Source organism: Mixophyes fleayi, chromosome 6, assembly GCF_038048845.1.
Source record: "Mixophyes fleayi isolate aMixFle1 chromosome 6, aMixFle1.hap1, whole genome shotgun sequence".
Taxonomy (NCBI): Eukaryota; Metazoa; Chordata; class Amphibia; order Anura; family Limnodynastidae; genus Mixophyes; species Mixophyes fleayi.
The window spans coordinates 65,952,400-65,974,084 of NC_134407.1; positions in this window are offsets into that span (position 1 = coordinate 65,952,400).

Below are 21,685 nucleotides of genomic sequence, written 5' to 3' on the forward strand. Positions count from 1 at the left end.
AATATTAATAACAATAATATTGGGATGATACACATGACTGGGCAGTTGACTTGGAAAGATACACTCTCTTCAGGAGGCATAGGGTAAATAAGAGGTGAGGAGTAGAATCTCTGCATATTTAGCCAGTGGTAAAACCAAGTTTACTGGAAGTTATTTACGAGAGTATTGGTGATCATAGAGGCTTTGGTAGTGGAAATATCCAGTGGAGGAAATAGTTTAAAGAAGTTACTGTTAGGGATATGCTATAAAGCATATATTAGTATGATTGAAGTAGCCCGACTTCTACAGAAAATTGAAAAGGCTACACAACTTGCGAAAAGACCTTTACAAATCCCAATAGTAGATGAACCAACTAGAAACCGGATTTTATTGGACCTAGTAATAACAAATAATGTGGATGTAATATCAAGTGTACATGTAATGGAGCACTTGGGAAACAGTGATCATAATATGGTCTCATTTGAAGTTAGTTTCCAGAAGTAACCGTATAAGGGATGAACTAGAAATTTAAGCTTTAGAAAGACACATTTTAATAGGCTAAATGAGTCTATAAATGGCCTTGGATGGGACGCAGTTTTTGAAGGAAATAAAGAAGTAAAATGGGCCCTCTTTACAATGTTTTTGGAAACATACATGTATAATGTTATTTCTGTCGGAAACAGAAAAATGTAAAGGAATCAAGTCTAAACCAATGTGGCAAAAAAAAAAGGTAAGGGTAGAATTGAAAAGGAAGAAGCATACATTTAAATTATTTACGCCTGAATGTAATACTGAATGTAATAAAACATGAAAAAGAAAATTAGATGGGCTAAATTAGAAAATGAAAAACAAGTTGCATAAAATTATAAGACAATGCCTAAAAAGAAATTAAGTATATAAATGACAAAAGGATTATAAAATACAATATAGGACCCCTATAAAGTGAGATGGGTGGATTAATTACTGTTAATAAGGAAAAATCAGAAGTAGTAAACACTTTTTTTCCCCAGTATTTGCTAGAGAGGAACAAATGGAAATGCAACCGTACCATTAATTAATACTTGGCTGTTAAAGGATGAAGTTCAATTGCGACTGAATAAAATTAAGATAACTAAAGTGCCAGGTCCAGATGGCATGCCAACAGTGGCTTTAAGAAGCTAAACTCAGAAATAGCTAGACTGCTAATCTTAATTTTCATAGATACAATTTCATCAAGCTCAGTACCAAGGGTTTGGCGAATAGCAGATATGGTGCTTTTGTTTAAAAAGGGAATAAGATCATAACCAAAGAATTATAGATTAATAAGCTTGACATCAATAGTGAGGAAACTACTAGAAGGTATATTAAGGGATAACATTTAGGACTACTTGGAGAACAATACAATTATTAGCGGGAATCAACATGGATTTCTGAGGGATAGGTCTTGCCAAACTAATCGAATTAGTTTCTATGAGGAAGTTAGTGGGAACTTAGACCATGATAGTACAGTAGATGTGGTCTACTTAGATTTTGCAAAGGTCTTTCATACAGTACTGGGTCCAAGAAAAAGCATTTGTACTTGATCAAAAACTAATTAGAGAATTGGGAACAGAGAGTTGTGATAAATGGACCATTTTCTAATTGGTTAAAAGTTTTAAGTGGTGTACCTCATGGTGTTCCGTGCTGGGGCCACAACTTTTTAATATATTCATTAATGATCTTGATGATGGTTTAGAGAGCAAAGTTCACATTTTTGCAGATGACATTAAACTTTGTAAGGTAATAAAATGAGAGCAAGATGTAGTTTCTCTACAGAGGGACTTGAGTAAACTTGAGGATTGGGTGGCCAAATGGAAGATGAAGTTTAACATAGATAAATGTGAGCTTATGCATTTAGGGGTCAAAGACAAACACGCAATCTATAAATTAAATGGGATAAATTTAGGGGAATCTATAATGGAAAAGGATTTTGGAGTGCTCGTAGACAGTAGACTTAGCAATAGTGCTCAATGTCAAGCAGTAGCTGCAAGAACCAATAAAGTATTGGCATGCATAAAAAGGGGCATAGATGCAAGGGAAGAAGGTGTAATTTTGCCACTATATAAATTGTTAGCAAGACTTCATCACATTGAAGCACAATAAAAGCACATGGCTGAAGATCCCAACCAAGCGATCAGATTTCTATCACTGCGGCAATTGCATTACCTGTGAAAACCTAGGATGCACAACCACAAGCCCCATCTTAGATTTCAAGTCGAATGTCACCAATAAAACATTCAGCATCCAACATTTTCTCACATGTAACAGTACAAATGTCATATACATATTGGAATGTCCTTGCAAATTCCAATATGTAGGTCAGACGATTAGAAAAATGAAAACAAGAGTCAGTGAACATGTAAGTAACAAAAAAGGGCTATTCACTGCACAGTTTATCACAACACTTCAGCCAAGTACATAACTGGGAAAAAAAAGCCAGAAATTTGTAGCAATAAAAGAGGTGAACAAGAATTGGAGAGAAACTCCTCAGAAAGATCAACAAAGAAGAAGCAAGTTTGATCTATAATTTAAAGATATTGAAACCATTAAAACTCATTATAAACTTTGATATGCAACCAGTGCTGAACCCCTGAATCCATGAACTGCCCCCTCGTCTGGAGGGATTAGAAAAATCACTGCAACATCAATTTACCTTCCTAAAACTTCTGTGAAACCTCATCAACACATACAGGAGGAGATATGACAAATTATGCATGACAGTACATTAGGAACCACCATATGCTAATATAAATTACATTATATATGACACCCAAATAATGAATGAAATGAATTGTAACACCAATCAAACTACTCAGTCAGTGACGCAACACCGACAACTTAACAAATTCCCCCAAGCACATTCAGTGAATAATAAATACATATTATTTGAAAACATCATCAAAACGCACTCATCAAAAACATGCAGGCTCACATTATATCTTCACTCATATTCCCACAATGCCTATGATTTTATTAAACCACCTTAACCGAGCTGTACTATTTCAACACACAGAAAAGGTATCATTCCCTCTATGTGAGCCTCAACAAATGGATTTTACACTTGCAACTCACACAAGGAATATAAGATCACCACTAAGCTACAATACTCCCGCTCCTACTGCTCAAATGAACTTATACCACATGCTAACAATGAATGAGTGGCATATCCGATCCAACACAAACTTGATCCTGCACAGAATTGACCCTGCCAATGTACGATACACAAGACAGACAGGGTTGTCTGCTGTCAGTCACTCTTTCTTTCAATCAACACAAGGAAGACATTGTCACTCCATGTGCCTCCTTTAAATAAACAATAATACCGGCAAGATGCATTCTCACCCGCTCACCCCTAGACAAACCCACGGCATAGTTTATCTGTGTCACTCGTCAAACCTGCTGAATCGAAGGGCTTTCCTGCTGCCACTTACCTTCTCCTCAGCGGCTGTATTCCTCTGGATGCACGCCACTGCACTCCTGACTGGGCGCCATCTTGCCGGGTTGTCTGCGAATGCACGAACCGGAATTCATTCATTCCATTTAGCCAATCAGCTAGCCGGTTCTACTATTTAAGACGGCTCATGGGCTTGTAAGATGCCAGATCTTCAGGTCTCATCTCTCGTTCAAATGTCCTGTACCCTGGCAAGGGGTTGTGTATCCTGTGTATCGGTCCGAAGACTATTGCACTCTGTGTGTCATCTCCACTTTCTAAGTGGAAACCTATCACAGACCATTGCACCCTGTCTTTAGTACCTCCTGTGTACAGGTCCATAGACTGTCGCACCCTGTGTGTCATCTCCACTGTCTAGTGGTAACGCTCTCCATGACCTTCAGTCATTCTGTTCCAGCTTACCTGTATTACTCCTATTTCTGTGTCTCTGGTTCTCATCTCGGTCTCGCTCGTCACCTCCTAAGAGAACTGCAACCTGAAGGTTGGGAGCCACAAATTCCAAACTCCCTTGCGGGGCTCCCTGGCGGAAACCTCCCTCTCTGTTGGACCCCGCACCTCTTGGGGGGTAGCACCAATTTGAGCAGATCGCACGAGCATTCTCCAGACCCCTGTGAGCGTGACAATCTGCCTCACTAGATTATGCAGCAAGACAGTGTCAAACACCTATATAACGGCAGATGCGAAGTAGATTAGTTGAAAGTCTCCTACTCGCAATTTAATATTCTCTTCAGTAACGGCATATGCCAAGTAGATAAGTCCAGATACCCCTGCTTATAACGTCGGAGAGTATACATTATTCACCGATAGTGCCCATTGTAAGAACTTTGTAATCAGTACTTTCTTTATGTATATTTATACTAAGAAACAGGCACCCCATACCAAAAGCATAGATTGTATCACTAAGAAGCCACCTCCCTCTGAATGACACACCACACAGTTAGCCCCACCCCACACACATGTGAAATGCTTTTTAAATGAACACAAAATGTAAGTGTCAATTTGAATCAATGAATAAAGATAATGTCTTACAGACTTTTTGATGTGTCTGTATTCTACTCTTTTGTTCTATTACGCATGTAACAAACTAAAACTAAGAATCATACAGCTCAGAAGACAGAGACCACACCAGAACTGTTATCAGCATGGGCAGAAGCTCATCAAAGCAACCAGGCACAGCATTAAAGGACACAGCTTCAAACTACTATCAAAATGTTCAATAAGACACCTAAATAAGGTAATTAGATCTGACACCACAATACACAGAGAAAAGACACTCTACAACTATAGATCCTGCAATTTCTGTATCCAGTCAACTCTGCAATCTGAGAACTGTACTTTAAACAACAATCCTCACTGGATATTGAGATAGCAAACATGTGATATTTACACAATACATAAACATTTACCACACACTACTCCATAGAGAATCAGTCAGGAGCAATAAATAGATCATTCAGGTTCACAAAGCAACCAGAAATTAAACACAAACATAAGATCGAGCATATATTCTACAAATAATCAGATCATATTTAGGAGTGCTGAATATACCCAGAACTGAAATATTATTAATTGAACCAGAAATAGTTGTGCTCAAGCCCAAATTTGTCTATTTGTGCTGTATGGATGTCAAACTGGGTGGTAAGTACTCAGGGCCGGCACATTTTCAAAATTAGCGCCTCCACCCTGCACACTTACAAAATAGTGTGTAAGTGTGGGGATTTTGAAAATGTGCGTCTTTTCTTACCTTAACTTGCCTCCTCTCTGCTTCGTCTGCTCCCCTCCACTCACTGACACTGTCGGGCCGTGATGATGATGTCACGCCCGACAGTTAGTCAGTGAGTGGAGGGGAGGAGACGGAGCAGAGAGGCGGCGGTGGTGAGCAATAGTCCTTCCCCCCCCTCCCTGTGGATGTATCTGAAGCTGTGCGGCGGCCGTGAAAAGTATGGTCAGCGGTCGCCGCACAGTTTTAAAGAAATTTTTAATCTGTGGCGCCCTCCAGGCGCCCTCCAGAGCCCGGCGCCCTAGGCAACTGCCTAACCTTGCCTAATGGGAGCGCCGGGCCTGTAAGTACTGTATTGAACATGTGTAAAACCAGCTTTGTTGTCTATCAATGGGTAAAGTGATGTGACATCACATGTTAGAAGTGTTTAGATTCTTGTCCCAAACCAGATTTTTTAGAACCCTCAGTACATACGAGTTATGTTCAAAACTCACTTCTATAAATAACAATTTCCCATTATTATTAACCTTATTTATATAGTGTCGACCATACATAGGTGACTTCTGATTACTCTGTGCACTGTTAAAAATTGAAAAAAAAAAAACTGTGCATTCCCCCTACTAGTCAGGAAACACCCTCATGCATTCAAAAAATCCCTAGCATTTGAAGCTGCTATTAATAACTAGAACATTTGACATTTTGATATCTATCATATTTTTAGAGCTACTCATGGTCTGTTTTCTCCTGTAAGAAGAAAGGAACTTGGAGGAGTTAATCTTCTGTTGAAGCAACTCAAGGCAAGACTTTTAGCAATGATTTTCTTAAATTGTCTTGCCACTGGAGTAAGCAGAATCATGGTACAGCTAATTCCTTTTATTTGTGTTTATTTTGTAAAATAAGTTTCACCCTCTCGGCTTTATTCTGGAAATAGATGTGTGCAGACTTCACGCTCACTAAAACTTCCTACCATAATGAAATTTTACTTTTAGACATACAGTGCAATTTAAAGCCGGATCTTTCTTTGTCACAAATCTCAGAATCCTTTACAAGTTGGAAAGCCAACAAGACAAGTTACCTATCAAGAGTGACAGTTTGACATTCTGCTGAGTCACAAAAAGTCATTGCAGCAGATTAATGACTGCTTGGAGAGCAAACTTTTCAAAAATACCAAGGCGAGGCAAGATGAGATCATTTTCCAATTTAAGGTCAAGAACAAAACCCAATTTTGTCAGATCTGAAAAGTCTTGGGTCAGACTGTTAATTAAGTGATTGGTAAAGGTCAATAATTTACCACATATTTCTGTTAAGAAAATGTACACATTTATATGCATAAAGAGGTAAGTGAAAACTGTGAAAACTATTGATCAAGGTATAATTGAATTGGAATTTAGTATACATCTAAATACTATATGATGTACATGGATAAAAATTTATACATCCAACTTTGAATTTATAATATCAAGTTTGGAGAAATCATTTGATTTTATTGATATCAATATATCTGCTTAAAGATTAATTAAGTCTGTTCCACTAAAGCTGTAGTCTGATCAGCAAATGCAAATTTCTGGGCAGATTTAAAGTTGGTTGATGTATCCACTTCAAATAATAGTTAAAAATAGTTGCTCCACCTTTATTGTAGTGTGATCAGTGTGTGCAAGCCTGTTGGGAAATATAAAGTTCATCTGTTGTAGTATAATTTACCCAGCTAGACATATCTTCCTAGCCTGGTAGTGTCTAAGTGTATTTTGGTGATATATATGGAAGGACAATAGCAGTATAGCAAGTGTTGCCTCTGTGGTTATGTAGCAAATTGTCACAATCGGACTCCAGTTCTGTAAGAATTTAGTGGACATATTTCCGAGACTACCTATCTCCTTTGCACAAGAATGTCTCGCTTCTACTAAACTGGTCCTTTTGTATTAATTGGAGTATTATTTGGTTAATTCTTCATTAACTGTGTGCAATTATCTTCTCATCTAGTCCTTTAACTAGTTTGTATGGGAGTAATATACTACGATTATATATATTGTATCATCCGCCAGAAATAAGTCAGATATAACAAATTGAATCAGAGCAAGGAAATAGCTCTGTAATTTCAAATCACCAGCTGCCGAAAGCCAGAAAGTAACAGTGGACCTGTAATAATTGACAGCCTGGAGCCAGAAGCTACCACAGTGCCTGTAACCACCAACTACCCAGGGCAAGGAGCCTATGCAGTGCCTGTGGTCACCAGCTCCCCAGAGCCAGAACCTAGTATTATGTCCGTTGTTACCCACAGCTTGGAGTCAGGAACTAGCACTGTATCTGGAGATGTCAACTGCTGTGAACTGGTGGTCTGTCTGTGTTTATCAGCCAGAAAATAGCACAATGTCTGTAATCACTGACTGCCCAGAGCCAGGAACTATTATTATTATTAGTATTATCATAGATTTGTAAGGTGTCATAGTGCTTTGCTGGGCCGTACAGTAGGTCGAACAGTACATACATAAACAGGGACATACAAATGTTATGGAGGGCTCTACTTATGTAAGAGATTACAATATAAGTGCAAGAGGGCAAAGCTGAAACAAGTGGAGTGAGTATGGTTCAGAGTGGAGATTGGGACAGTTGTGAGTAGTCTCATCGGGCTAAACTATAATAAAGAGATACGTTTTAAGAGAGTGTCTAAAGATTTGAAAACTGTGGGAAAGCCTGACAGGATATGGAAGGGAATTCTGTATGTGGGTAGCAGCACGGGCGATGACTTGTAGATGGAAGTGAGAGGTGGTTACCAGAAATGAGACAAGTCACAGGTCAGAAGTAAATCTAAGAGGGTGAGAGGTAGAGTATTTTGTTATGAGATTTGACATATATGAAGAGGTTTTGTTGTTGAGGGCTTTATAATTAAGGATGAGTAATTTAAATTAGAATCTGGAGGACACATGGAGCCAGCATAGGGGTTTGCTAAGTGGTGCAGCAGATGAGGAGAGATGAGAGAGGAGTATCAGCAGAAGCTTTTAGGATGGATTGAAGTGGGAATACATGGGTGAGTGAATTGCCATATAGCTGTAGTCAAGACAGGAGATAATGAGAGAATGGAAAAGAATTTTGGTAGCATATTGGGTATGAAAATGGCATATTCTGGCAATGCTTCTAAGGTGTAGTCAACAGGACTGGGGAAAGACATGATGTGAGGAATAAGCAGAGGGTGGAGTAAAGTGTGACACCAAGGCAGAAAGCTTGGGAGACTGAGAAAATTATGGTGTTATTGATGATGAGAGAGATTTGAGGGGAGGTGGTAACTCTAGGAGGAGGGAAGATGATCAGCTATGTTTTGAACATGTTGAGCTTTAGGTAAAGTTAGGAAATCCATGTGAAGATAGCAGAAATATAGTTGGTAACACAAGATAGTTTAGAAGGAGAGAGGTCAGGGACATAGAGGTAGTACTGGAGGCCAAATGAGCGAATTAGTTCCCTAAGAGAAGAGGTGTACAGTAAAAAAAAGTAATGGGACAATAACAGAGTCTTGTGAAACTTCTAAAGTAGGGATAAGGGAGGTGGATGTGGTCGCACCAAATGTATGGAGTGAAAAAATACCCTCTAAGATTATGTAAAGTAATTAAATTATAGTTTCACAATTGTAATTCCTTATTGAGCGAGGGGTGCATCATAGCCCATGGGCAAGACTTGAGTGATAAGAGGACAGAAAAGAAAGGGTTTGATTGAGATGCACTGTTTACAACCATGTAATGTAATGGGAATTGTGTATCTATATTTCGCTGTAATTTTATTAAGCAACAATTAAAAGTTATATTTTAACAATCGGATATCTTACACAATTCCCATTCCATTACATGGTTGTGAACAGTGCATCTCAATCAAACCCTTTCTTTTCTGTCCTCTTGTGAAACTTCAACAGATAGTGGGAGTGGAGAAGAGGATGTGCCAGAGGTAGAAACACTAAAGGAGCAGTTTGATAGGTAGGAAGTAAATCAGGAAAGAACTAGTGGTACCTGCAATTATCAACTGCCTGGAGCCAGGAAATACCATATTTCCTGTAATGGTCAACTTTCTGCAACCAGGAATGAGACCTATACCTGCAATTACCAATTATCTGGAGCCAGAAATTCACATTGTACCTGTGATCATCAAATGCCTGGAGCCAGTAGCAAGTACAATGCCTGTAATGGCCAACTTCCCAAAGCCATGAACTAATGCTGTACCTGCAATTTCCAACATCAAGGATCCAGAAGCCAGGACTGTGCCTGTGGACACCAACTGCCTAGAGCCAGGAACTAGTGCTCTGCCTGTGGTTATCAACTGCCTGGAGACAGGGAGTAGCACTGTACCTGCAATTTCCATCCAACTGCCTGGATCCAATAATTTGCACATTAACATATTTCCTCAATAACAAAATTATTTTCCCAATAACTGACATACCTAACTAATGTGGATTTTAAGACCGTTTCAACAGGGCCATCTTTAATTTCCATTTCATGTCATTGCATGTTATTTGTTTGCATCACAAGCCACTCAATGTACAACGCTGAGTAGTATGTTGGTGCTTTATAAATAATAATAATAATATTAATAATAATAACAATAATACTAATATTATTAATAATAATAATAATAATAATAATCCACCATAAAATGTTCATAATCTAAAATGTCACTTGTTGTCATGAAAAGATTGTATATAAATAAAAACTGAAAAAGCAAGACTGAAAGATAAAAAAAAAATAAATGCAAATAAAATAATGTTCCTATCAATCACATGATTTTTAAATGAGTGTCATATTAACAAATGAGTGCTCATTTTGATAATGTATGTTTTTGTGTTATGTTTATGAATGGTAGACATTCTGGGCCTGATTCATTTAGGAAAGTAAGGCAAAAAATTAGTAAGCTTTCTCCTGGACAAAACCATGTTATAATGCAAGGGGTGCAAATTAGTTTATTATGTTGCACATAAGTTAAATACTGGCTGTTTTTTCATGTAGCACACAAATAGATAGACTGATAGCTTTATTTCGAAACTATCTATCTATCTATCTATATATCTATTTGTTTTCTTCTGTGCCCTTTTAGATCAGACACTGTGTAGGGAGGAGATTAGTTGCAGTGCACTGCTCAGGAAATAGCACTCAAGGTGAATGAGGGACATGGGAAAGCAATAGAATCCTGTCATTATTGTAAAACAGCTCAGTAGAGATTAGTCAACTAGAATAATTTGTTGATTAATTGCTCTAAATTTTAATCTTAAATACACTTTACACGGAATAGTGGCTACTGGTGGTTGTTAATGCTTTGCATATATATAGTTATGGCCAAAAGTTTTGAGTATGACACAAATAATAACTTTCACAAAGTCTGTTGCCTCAATTTTTATGATGGCAATTTGCATATATTCCAGAATGTCATGAAGAGTGATCAGATGAATTGTAATTAATTTCCAAGTCCATCTTTCACATGACGATGAACTTTATCCCCAAACAACATTTCCACTACATTTCAGCCCTGCCACAAAAGGACCATCTGAAATCAGATCAGTGATTCTCTCGTTAACAGAGGTAAGAGTGTTGACAAGGACAAGGCTGGAGATTACTCTGTAAAGCTGATTGAGTTAGAATAACAGACTGAAAGCTTTAAAAGGAGGATAGTGCTTGAAATCATTGTTCTTCCTCTGTTAATCATGGTCACCTGCAAGGAAACATGTGCAATCATCATTCCTTTGCAAAAAAAAAAGGCTTCACAGGCAAGGATATTGTTGCTAGTAAGATTGCATCTAAATGAACTATTTATCAGATCATCAAGAACTTTAAGGAGAGAGGTTCAATAGTTATAAAGAAGGCTTCAGGGCACCCAAAAATGTCCAGCAAGCATCAGGACAGTCTCCTAAAGTTGATTCAGCTGCAGTATTGGCTCACCACCAGTACAGATCTTGCTCAGGAATGGCAGCAGACAGGTGTGAGTGCATTGCAAGCACAGTGAGGCGAAGACTTTTGGAGGATGGCCTGCAGTCTAGAAGGCCAGCAAAGCAGCCACTTCTCTCCAGGTAAAACATCAGGGACAGACTGATATTCTGCAAGAGGTACAGGGATTAGACTGCTGTGGAGTCATTTTCTCTGATGACTCCCCTTTCAGATTGTTTGGGACATCTGAAAAAATGCTTGTCTGGAGAAGGAAAGGTGAGCACTACCATCAGTCCTGTGCCAACAGTAAAGCATTTTGAGACCATTCATGTGTGGGGTTGCTTCTCAGTCAAGGGAGTGGGCTCACTCACAATTTTGAATAAACTATGATACTAAAATATCCTCCTACAACAACTTCTCCCAACCATCCAAGAACAGTTTGGTGACAAACAATTAATTTTCAGCATGATGGAGAACCTTACCATAAGGCAAAATTGATAACTAAGTGGTTCAGGGATCAAAACATCTAAATTTTGGGACCATGGCCAGGAAACTCCCCAGACTTTAATCCTATTGAGAACTTGTGATCAATCTTCAAGAGGCGGGTGGACAAAAAAACCCCACAAATTCTGACAAACTCCAAGCATTGATTAGGCAAGAATGGGTGGCCATCAGTCAGTATGTGGCCCACAAGTTGATTGATAGCAAGGCCAGGGCAAATTGCAGAGATCTTTAAAAAGAAGGGCGAACAATGCAAATATTGACTCTTTGCATAAACTTAATGCAATTGTCCATAAAAGCCTTTGACACTTATGAAATGCTTGTAATTTTATTTCAGTATGCCATAGCAACATTTGACAAAAAGGTCTTAAAACACTGAAGCAGCAAACTTTATGAAAATCAATACTAGTGTCCTTCTCAAAACTTTTGGTCATGACTGTACTAGACTGCATATACAGACTCAATTAGATAGGAAACATTCTGAACTAAGTACTGTATTTTTATTTCTTGGAGAAAAACAGTCTGCTTTTGCTCTATGACTATTAGCAGCAGAATCCAAAAAACAAATGGATTTATTTCTTTTAAAATTGAAAGTTTTTCTAGTGAAATTAATCTTGTGTGGGGCAATTGAAATAATTTTGATAAAATTGAGTGTTTGTGTGATTCAGCAGCAGCTGCACACCCCAAAAAAGACTGTATAATTATTATGTTATAATTTTTTCTAATTTTTAATAAGTAAAGACGGTGTTCTTGTCTGTGACTCAGAGCAGCACAACCCCCCAATGAAATATAAAAATTGTTTGTTAGAAGTATATTGTGAAGCACTGTCATAAGAAGTGTAAGATAACATTCCTTCAATTTCCCCATCTCATTGGGCATTACTCTGGTGTGATGGCAGGCATCTACAAGTAGCTCCGATCTGTTCAAGTAGCATTACTCCTATTGACAACCATGGATAACTGTACAGATCAGGAGCTGCTCAGTACTAGAACTCGCAGTAGTACTACTGTTATGACCTCTACTAGTAAAAAAAGTTAATGCCAGAAGAAAGTTGACGAAAGCCTCTTCAAAATCCAATCACTATTTGTCAAATTCAATCTCACAGGAAACATCAGCTCTTCAAATAAGGAGGAGGATAAAAAGAGAATTTTCTGATGAATGTGTTGATTTGCCAGATTTGCCTTATCTGATAGTCACACTGATTACGAATCAATAACACAGGAGCATACCAATGTGAAAATTTATGACATCTGGTCAATGTTAAAAGAATTGCCCAAATGTACTATTGACATCTCTAGTGTGTCTCAAACATATACACCTTGTATTAGTAGAATGGTGTAAGATTACTTTAATGATAAACTAGAAGTTAATATGTCACACAGTCCCTTTGAATTCTGGGAATTAAAAAAAGGAAAGTTGGAGCCCCTTGTACAAATGAGCTATGGTGTACTTAAGCTGCCCACCCTCCAGTGTGTATTTGGCAAGAGTGTTTAGCGCAGTCAGGAATATTGTAAGTGATCTCGGAGGAGACTATTTCACAAAAATGTTGAAAAACTGATGTTCATCAAAATAAACCACAAATTGTATGAAGAATACCATTCTTGCTGTGAGAGTACCCAGAGAATGTATAGATTCCAGTGAGGATGAATTAATATTGTGTGATGATAATGATGATCATGACATCAGTGATGAGGATGATGAGGATGACGGTGACAACATGGTCATCAACATAGAGGAAGATGGCCACTGTTAGCCAAATTACCATTAGTAATTTGTTAGAAAAACGAAAAAAAAAACCTCCTATCAATTCTGTCCAGTTCATCGACCAACAACCAAAATGTTCTCATTTGTGGGGGGCTCAAACAAATCAAGCACTTCAGCTACAAAACTGGCAGCCCCTGGTGCTGAAGTGCTTGGTTTTGTTAAACTATGTGCATGTCCTTTTTTAACAGGACAATGCCATCTTGCACTATTTTACATTTTGGCCTTGAAGTATCAGCTTGTGCAATAATCAACAATTCAGGTATCAGTAATGTTAAGTCGCCAGGTCACATAGTGGACAGTACGATTAGGCAGACAATTCAAATGTTGACAGAATTATTATTGGGTTAGGGCTAGGGCTAGGTATATGGATAACAACAGGGATAGGGAAAGGGATAAGGACAGGTCTAGGGACAGGGCTAGGGGCATGGTTATTGATAGGGTTAAGTACAGGGTTACAGAAAGGGACAGGGTAAGGGAAAGGTATAGGGACAGGATTAGGGTTAGGGACAGGGATAGAGTTAGAGATAATACTGTCTACATTTGAGTTGTCTGCATTTCAATTGTTGTCCTAATAACACATTCAATGTCAGTATATTGTAGACTTTATAACCCTGTCTATTCTGCTGCCCACTAATCATATTATGTCACTCCTATAGCTGTTAAACACATATATGTATCACACCTAGGTTGGTGACCCCAAGTACGATGCCATCTTGCACCATTTAACATTGTGCCCTTATTGTATGCACTTTGATACTTCCTCTACATTCCCCTCTCCAATGAATTTGTTGCTAACTCTCTCCAATGTATTGCTGTTGACCCTCTCCAATGTATTTGCTGCAGTGCTGACCCTCTCCAAAGCATTGGTGCTGACCCTCTCCAATGTATTTGCTGCAGTGTTGTCCCTCTCCAATGTATTTGCTGCTGACCCTCTCCAATGTGTCACACATGCTGCCTAACTGGTACCAACTTGGTGCATCTTCTATATTGAAAAGAAAATGTAATTGATATAGACATCTTCAATGAGGATGATAATGTGGGTGATAAATGGCTACCATTGAGGAAGATGACCACTGTTATCCAAATGCCCATGCTTCATTTGTTAACATCCCTACCTAATCTCCAGTTGAACAACCAACAACCAAAATGTTTGGCTTTTGTGGGGGCCCAAATAAATTAAGCACTTAAGCCACAAAAGGGGCAGTGCCTGTTGCTAGAGTGCTAGGTTTGTTAACTATGTGCATGTCCTTTTCAGCATATGGCTGGGTTGAACAATGACATCTTGCACAATTTTGGCACCTCCAGTTTTCCCCAAGAATCTTCTGAAGCCTTCGTTGTAGTAAATTCTTGCACCAAAATTCCCTTTTTTGGGACTTTTTGTAACTCACTGCAATGTCTGACTGTTTTCAGCATGTTACTAGTGCTGCCAAGTGCATCTGTTAACTGACTGCTGATTGGGTGACCAATCTGCCAAATTCTGGTTCTTAATTTCTCAGAAAGTGGACTATCAAATTGAATTGCATTGTCATATCAATATAAGTAGAAGTAGGATTGTTGCATCAATGTGAGTTAAACATATTTACTTTTGGGGGAAGGCCAACTATTGCCCAATTTGAACTGTCTGGTTTACATATTTTTTGCACTTCACTAATATAACATATAAATTATTTATACATTACATATGTATATACATTGCATATTGATATACATGACATATTTTATACCTGATATATTTATATACCTGCAAATAAATACTAGTGACGACTCCCCTTGTTTGATTCACAAGGCCAGCATTACAGCACATTCTCTTTTCATAAGTTCTTTTCAGCCAGATCTACCTTACTCATACCATAACAAGCATTTATAATAAAACAAGATGTTTGAAAGCTCTGCTTTCGGCTCCCGGTGTATACTCTGTCCAATGATAAGTGAATAGTAAATAAATAGATGAAGGTGCAGGCCACAATCCTCTATTTAATTGTATAAGTTTCTAACTGTATTCATTCTACCACTGTCCATCCATTGATCTCTGCTTGTTTCTGTAGAATAAGTTTATATGATGAATGTTCTGCTATGTTCCAAATTTATTATATGCCTACTAAGTTTTTTATTAATGGTACACTCCACCTTCATCGATCATCCTCCAATTTATTTATATAGTGCCATAAAATTACGATACACTTAATCTGGATCATCTATTCTTATTCCTAGTCTAGGGATTGCATCTTTCATTAAACTTCCATGTATTTGTGCTATATATTTGTGCAATTGCTCTGTCACTTATTTTAGCCAGTTAAATTGGTCAAAACTGTCGAAAATTAAGACAGTTTTGAAGGGATCATTAGAAAATGACTGGAAATTATTGTTAATGCTATAAATAATAATATTGGAGAAAAAACAGCTCAAAATGACATTATTTTATATATTTTCCACAATTTTGCATTAACTCCAAATCTAAAACCCAAACCAAAACCTTTCGTCTTTTTTTTGGCAAAACTGGTAGCAAAGCTGAAACATGAACACAATGTAGAACCAACACAGATTTGGAAACCGAAATAGAAAATATATAGCTAAATAAAATAAGTAAATGCTCATACTCATACTTTGTTGATCCTCATACAAATTTATTTATATAGCACCATAAAATTATGAAACACTTAACAATTTTTTGCAAAGCTGTGAGATCATCTCTTGTGTTCCCTAGTCTAGGGATTGTAACTTTAATTAAACTTCCATGTATGTGTTTCATATATTTCTGTCACTGCTCTGTTACTTATTTAGCCAGATTACTGCAGACTTTGGGCAAAATTGGTGAAAATTGGTACAGTTTAGAAGGGATCATTAGCAAATAGACTGGAAAGGACTGAAAATGAATGTTAATACTATAAATTTAATTATAACAGCAAAAACAGCTCAAAATGACATTATTTTAGCTTTTTTTCGCAATTTTTAATCAAATACAGATCCAAAACCAAAACCTTTTGTGTTTTTTTTGGTAAACCGGTAGCAAAGCCGAAACACGAACACGGTTCGGAACCGACACAGGTTTTGAAACCAAAACACGAGAGTCAGCGCACAACTCTAAATTATATATAGCTAAATAAAATAAGTAGATACTCACCTAATAAAATAATAAGTAAATAAGTCATTAAGACGTACAAATTCAATTAGCAGTCGCTTATTGTACAGTCAGCCCCCTACCCACCCAGTTGACAGCTGTATATTAAACAGATATCCTCATATAGATTTCCAGTCTTTCCCATTTTCTTGACAACCACCTGGCCATTATCCTCTTTACCAACACCTACCTTAACATCCTTCCAGTATCTCAAAACTGTCTAGAAACTTTTCGGGAAATGACAAAGAATGGTAAAAATGAAAGAAAGCAATGAAAAATTGAGGAATGATGGGTGACCAGAGTGTAGTGAATCAGTTATGTAGGAGGTGATAGCAAGTCTGGTAATCGCCTCTGATGGAAACTATTCCAAAAATAATTGGTAATAGCAGTAAACTTCCCCCATATTAGCAGAAACTTCAACAAACCCGTTAATGGTACATTGGGAGCAAGAAACACTAGCACTTTAATCTTGATGCAGATTCTGTTTTGATCTCATTATCTTTTTGATTTGTTTAAATGCGAGAGACTAGACTTTGGTGATCCAATTGCATAGTGTAAGTCTGAAAATAAAATATGCTACTATATTCACATAAAAAGTCAGGTATGGTGCTTAAGTATCAGTGTAAAGGCCAGAAAAACACAAGGATCCTGGCTCTTGGGGACCCTTTAGGGCAAACCTAGACAACCTGTGACTCTCCAGCCATTGTGAAAAGCCCCACCATACCCTGCCAGCTCTCTGCTGGCTATCAGCTGGCAAAGCATGCTGGGGCTTGTAGTTTCACAACACCTGGAGAGTCACAGGTTGCCCAAGCCTCCTTTAGGGGACGGAAGCTTGTTTGGGACATAGGCCCCAAAACAGGGAACCTTAGATCTGATTTTATGAACCAGTTTGAGAAACAGTCTTATACAATTTTATGCTCATCTAGGCTCCAGTGTGTGCAGTCAAGAGGTGAACTTTAATTTTTCTTGGTGACACATTTTTATATTACATACTCATTGTATCAGTAACATTTATGGTTTAATTTCAGTAACCCTGACTGTATCTATGCGTTAGGCTCAGACTTTCCTCTCTTAACATGTAGAGTAGGCAGAGAGACCAATGCAAACTTCCAAAAAATGAGTTCTTAGTATGACAGCTTACAGGGCAATTACCTATTCACAGATTATCACAGACAGCCGCCATGCGGCCTGAATGGCAGATGCTGAGAGTTGAGGGATTAGCTTTGAGGTTAGCCTCTGTATAGAAATGAATAACAATTTATATACACCATTTGTGAAAACAGATAAATGAGCAACATAAAATTTTGTAACATTTTTCTCTGAGCATTTTCCGTTTTAATATTGCAACTCTCATAGGCATTTCTCCATTTGATATTACAGTATACTTTTTATGCTTGCTGTAAAGATAGTTTTAATAAAACATAAAAATACGTTTGGAGAGCCTCTGGTTTTCTAGTTATGTGTCAGATGAGAAAACGCCAATATTGCCTTTGCTAAACAGCGGTCCCAAGATCAACAGAAATAAATGAGCTGCTGTATGTTATAACCATTCCGGTGACTACCTATACATCTACTGACTAAATAAAATCCCAGTTGTGCTATCAAAATAGGCCAGGAACTATAATCATGGCTTCCTCCCCGCAGAGCTATGGCAGATCCTGACATATAAGAACTCACAGCTGTCGTAATAGGTGCACTTACTCTATTTGATGAGGTATTTGATTGTTGGTTAGCTCCTGCATCTCCCTAAAATGAAGCTAGAGCTGAAATTCTTGCTTTGAAAACGCCTTTTGCTATATTCACAAGCACAGTGTTATATCAAGTTTTGCTCCTTAGAATCTGCTGATACAATTGATCTGGCCTACGACACCTTTCTATTTTATACAGTTTTATAGACATGAGCAAGATTTTGTGGTACAATTTTACCAAATAAAGTTTTTGCTGTGGAATGTTCTGTTTTGCTGATGTGCGCATTTCAAGCAAAACAATCTTCAAGCTTTGCTTTTATGAACAGCCATTCTGTATTGTGGGGCTTATGTTAAATTGAACGCAAATTAAATTTTTGGCGCATAATACGCTTTTTTACTTATGGGCAAGGGCACAAAACACTAATTCCAAAATTAGTGGTTTGCTTGCATGCTCAGATGTAAAAAAAGTGTATTATACACCAAGAACGCAATATATGTTCATTTGTACATAAGTCCCTGTATTTGTATATTCACATTTCATTTATAGTTGTGGAAGACATCCTGAGAGCTAAAAAACATAATAGATTGTGCATACACAGTACTGAAATTTGTATTAGTTGCTCCACACGGTGCGACCAGTCCAACCAGTGTGGATTGCCACTTTTGAAGGAGAGATCCCACAATTGTGTTCCCCTTTAGTGGTAATCAGCCTAGGCTCTAGTGTTTGCACCCTTGTGTTTATTGGCACTTGTAGTGGCACAAATATGCAGTATAAATAGTGCCCCATCATGAAATAATAAGTGATTACTACATCATAAATAATTATTTGCTCCACTAGCAATCAATTAATATTGCCTTCTACAAATAATTGTGCCATTTAATATAATCATAAACTAATTTCACCCCATAAGTTAATTGCAAATTGATTTTGTCCAATAATTTAATTATACTTAAATTTTGCCTCTTAATCAATAAATAATAAGTCATAAATAAGGTGCCTCCTCTTATGTTCTAAATGGCAAGATTGCTCAAGCAGCATGCTGGTTGGGCAATCTTAAACCCTCAGAACCATCTCTGGTGGTTTTCTGGAATTTCCCAGTGGTTTACAAAACTGCTGATTGAAATATCTGTAATGTGGCCTTTTTAAATGGTGCATTTCCAGCAGTTTTACATCATTTTGGCTATTCATATATCTGCGGTTTTCAAATCACCCCCAAAAAAATCACTAAAACCATTTTCAAAAACCACAGCTTAATACATTTCCCCAAGAGACTTCATTCAACAGGATAACGCCTCAATTATTTAATCACATTACACTCCTGAAGAAGCCTGTACTAGGCTTTTCTTTCTTTTTGCTATGTTTTTCTATGTTCAGGATATTAAATATATGGAATATAAATCTTTATAATTTAGAGTCACCTTTTTGTGCAACAAAGTACACATTTTGAAGGCATTGTTATCTTGTGTAGACTTTAAATGCAAATAATCTTAAAACACAGCTTACCATACATATCACATACATCACAATTAGAGATGCTCAGGCTCGGTTCCTCGAGAACTGGGCACACCCGAACTTCAGCGCCCTGAGTACCGAGCTGAACCAGCTCAGTACTTTCACTGGCAATTCGAATTGAAAATGAGACAAAACGTCATCAGATCATGCGAGTTTTGTATTCTATAAGTACCGCCCTCCACCCACGGTGATCCAGCGCCATTTCACAGAGGGACACAGAAGAGGTATCACGATTCTTGGCAGTCTCTAGTGCAGTTGGGCAGCGTCATAGGTAGAAAAGAAAGAGGGGGTGTAGAGTGTTCTTCAATGTCTCTAGTGACATTCAGGAGAGCTCCATTGCTCCATTGCTAATTGTCATTGCTGAAATAGAAATAATAGGGCTGGCAGTCTTGGTCTTCCAAATCTGCAGTCAAATTGTTCTGTGTTATATAGCTCACACACAAACAGGAGAGCTTCATTGCTCTATTGCTAATTGTCATTGCTGAAATAGAAATAAAAGGACTGGCAGTCTTGGTCTAAATCTGCAGTCAAATTGTACTGTGTTATATAGCTTACACACAAACAGGAGAGCTCAATTGCTTCATTGCTAATTGTCATTGCTGAAATAGAAATAATAGAGCTGGAGGTCTTGTTCTAAATCTGCAGTCACATTGTACTGTATCTAGCTAACACACCAACAAGACACCTCCAATACTTCATTGCTAATTGTCATTGCTGAAATAGAAATAATAGGGCTGGGAGTCTTGGTCTAAATCTGCAGTCACATTGTACTGTGTTATATAGCTCACACACAAACAGGAGAGCTTCATTAAAACCATTGCTAATTGTAATTGCTAAAAATATAAATAATAGGGCTGGCAGTCTGTTCAAAATCTGTAGTCACATTGTACAGTGTTATCTAGCTAACACAACAACAGGACAGCTCCATAGCTAATTGTCATTGCTGAAATAGAAATAGGGTTGGCATTGTTCTTCAAAATCTGCAGTTACATTGTACTGTGCCATAGCTCACCCAGAAATAGGAGAGGTGGCAGTGTTTAGTGCTGAAACAGAAATTCAAATAATATGGCTGGCATTGTTATTAAAAGTCTTCAGTGACATTCTACTGTGCTATAGCTTGTACAGAAACAGGAGGGTAGGCAGTGTCCTTGTCACTCTCCAGTCTTCAGTCACATTGTTCTTATCACTCTCCAGTCTCAATCATGATGATACTAATCCCTCTACCTCATATGCTAAAGCCTCTATTCAAGTGTATAGTGGTTTTAAGTGAGGGAAACCAAAATGTATATAAAAAGATTGTACATTTTCAAAGAAAAAAGCACCTCTCTAATAAAGGTGAAAGTTGACTGTAGAAAAACATAACATTGTCAACATGCTATTCTACCCAAAATATTACCAAACATACCAGCATCAGCTAGCTCCCTTCTCTCAGCTAGATCTCAGCACCTGCAATCTACAGTGTCATCATATCCATCCTCATCAGTGTGTACATCATCTCAAACAATACTAATTCATCCCCGCTGGAATACACCATCACAGAAGTCTGTGTACTTTGATGTAATTGCTAGTAATGGCCTTTCTCATGGAATTATTAGTTCATTTTACGGAAGAGCTGTTATGATTTTAGGGCAATTCTTTTACATCAGATAAAGGGGTAAATGTATCAAGCTGAGAGTTTTCCATTGGGTTTGAAAAATGGAGATGTTGCCTATAGCAACTAATCAGATTCTAGCTATCATTTTGTAGAATGTACTAAATAAATGATAGCTACAATCTGATTGGTTTTTCAAACCCCCCGGAAAACTCTCAGCTTAATACATTTACCCCCAATTGTCAAAATGTTGTGCAAACTCATCTGCATTACCACTGGGTGTCTTGGAAAAGCAAAGTTTTTTCCTAGCAGCAATTTTCAGAGAAACTGAAGGAGGAGACGTCATTGTGTCATGTGCCACTTCAGCTATCAGTTTGCTGACCAGGAGCTCATTGCATTTCTTGAGATCTGGGTCAGTTGGAAAGAAAGAGAAGACATAGCTCTTAAA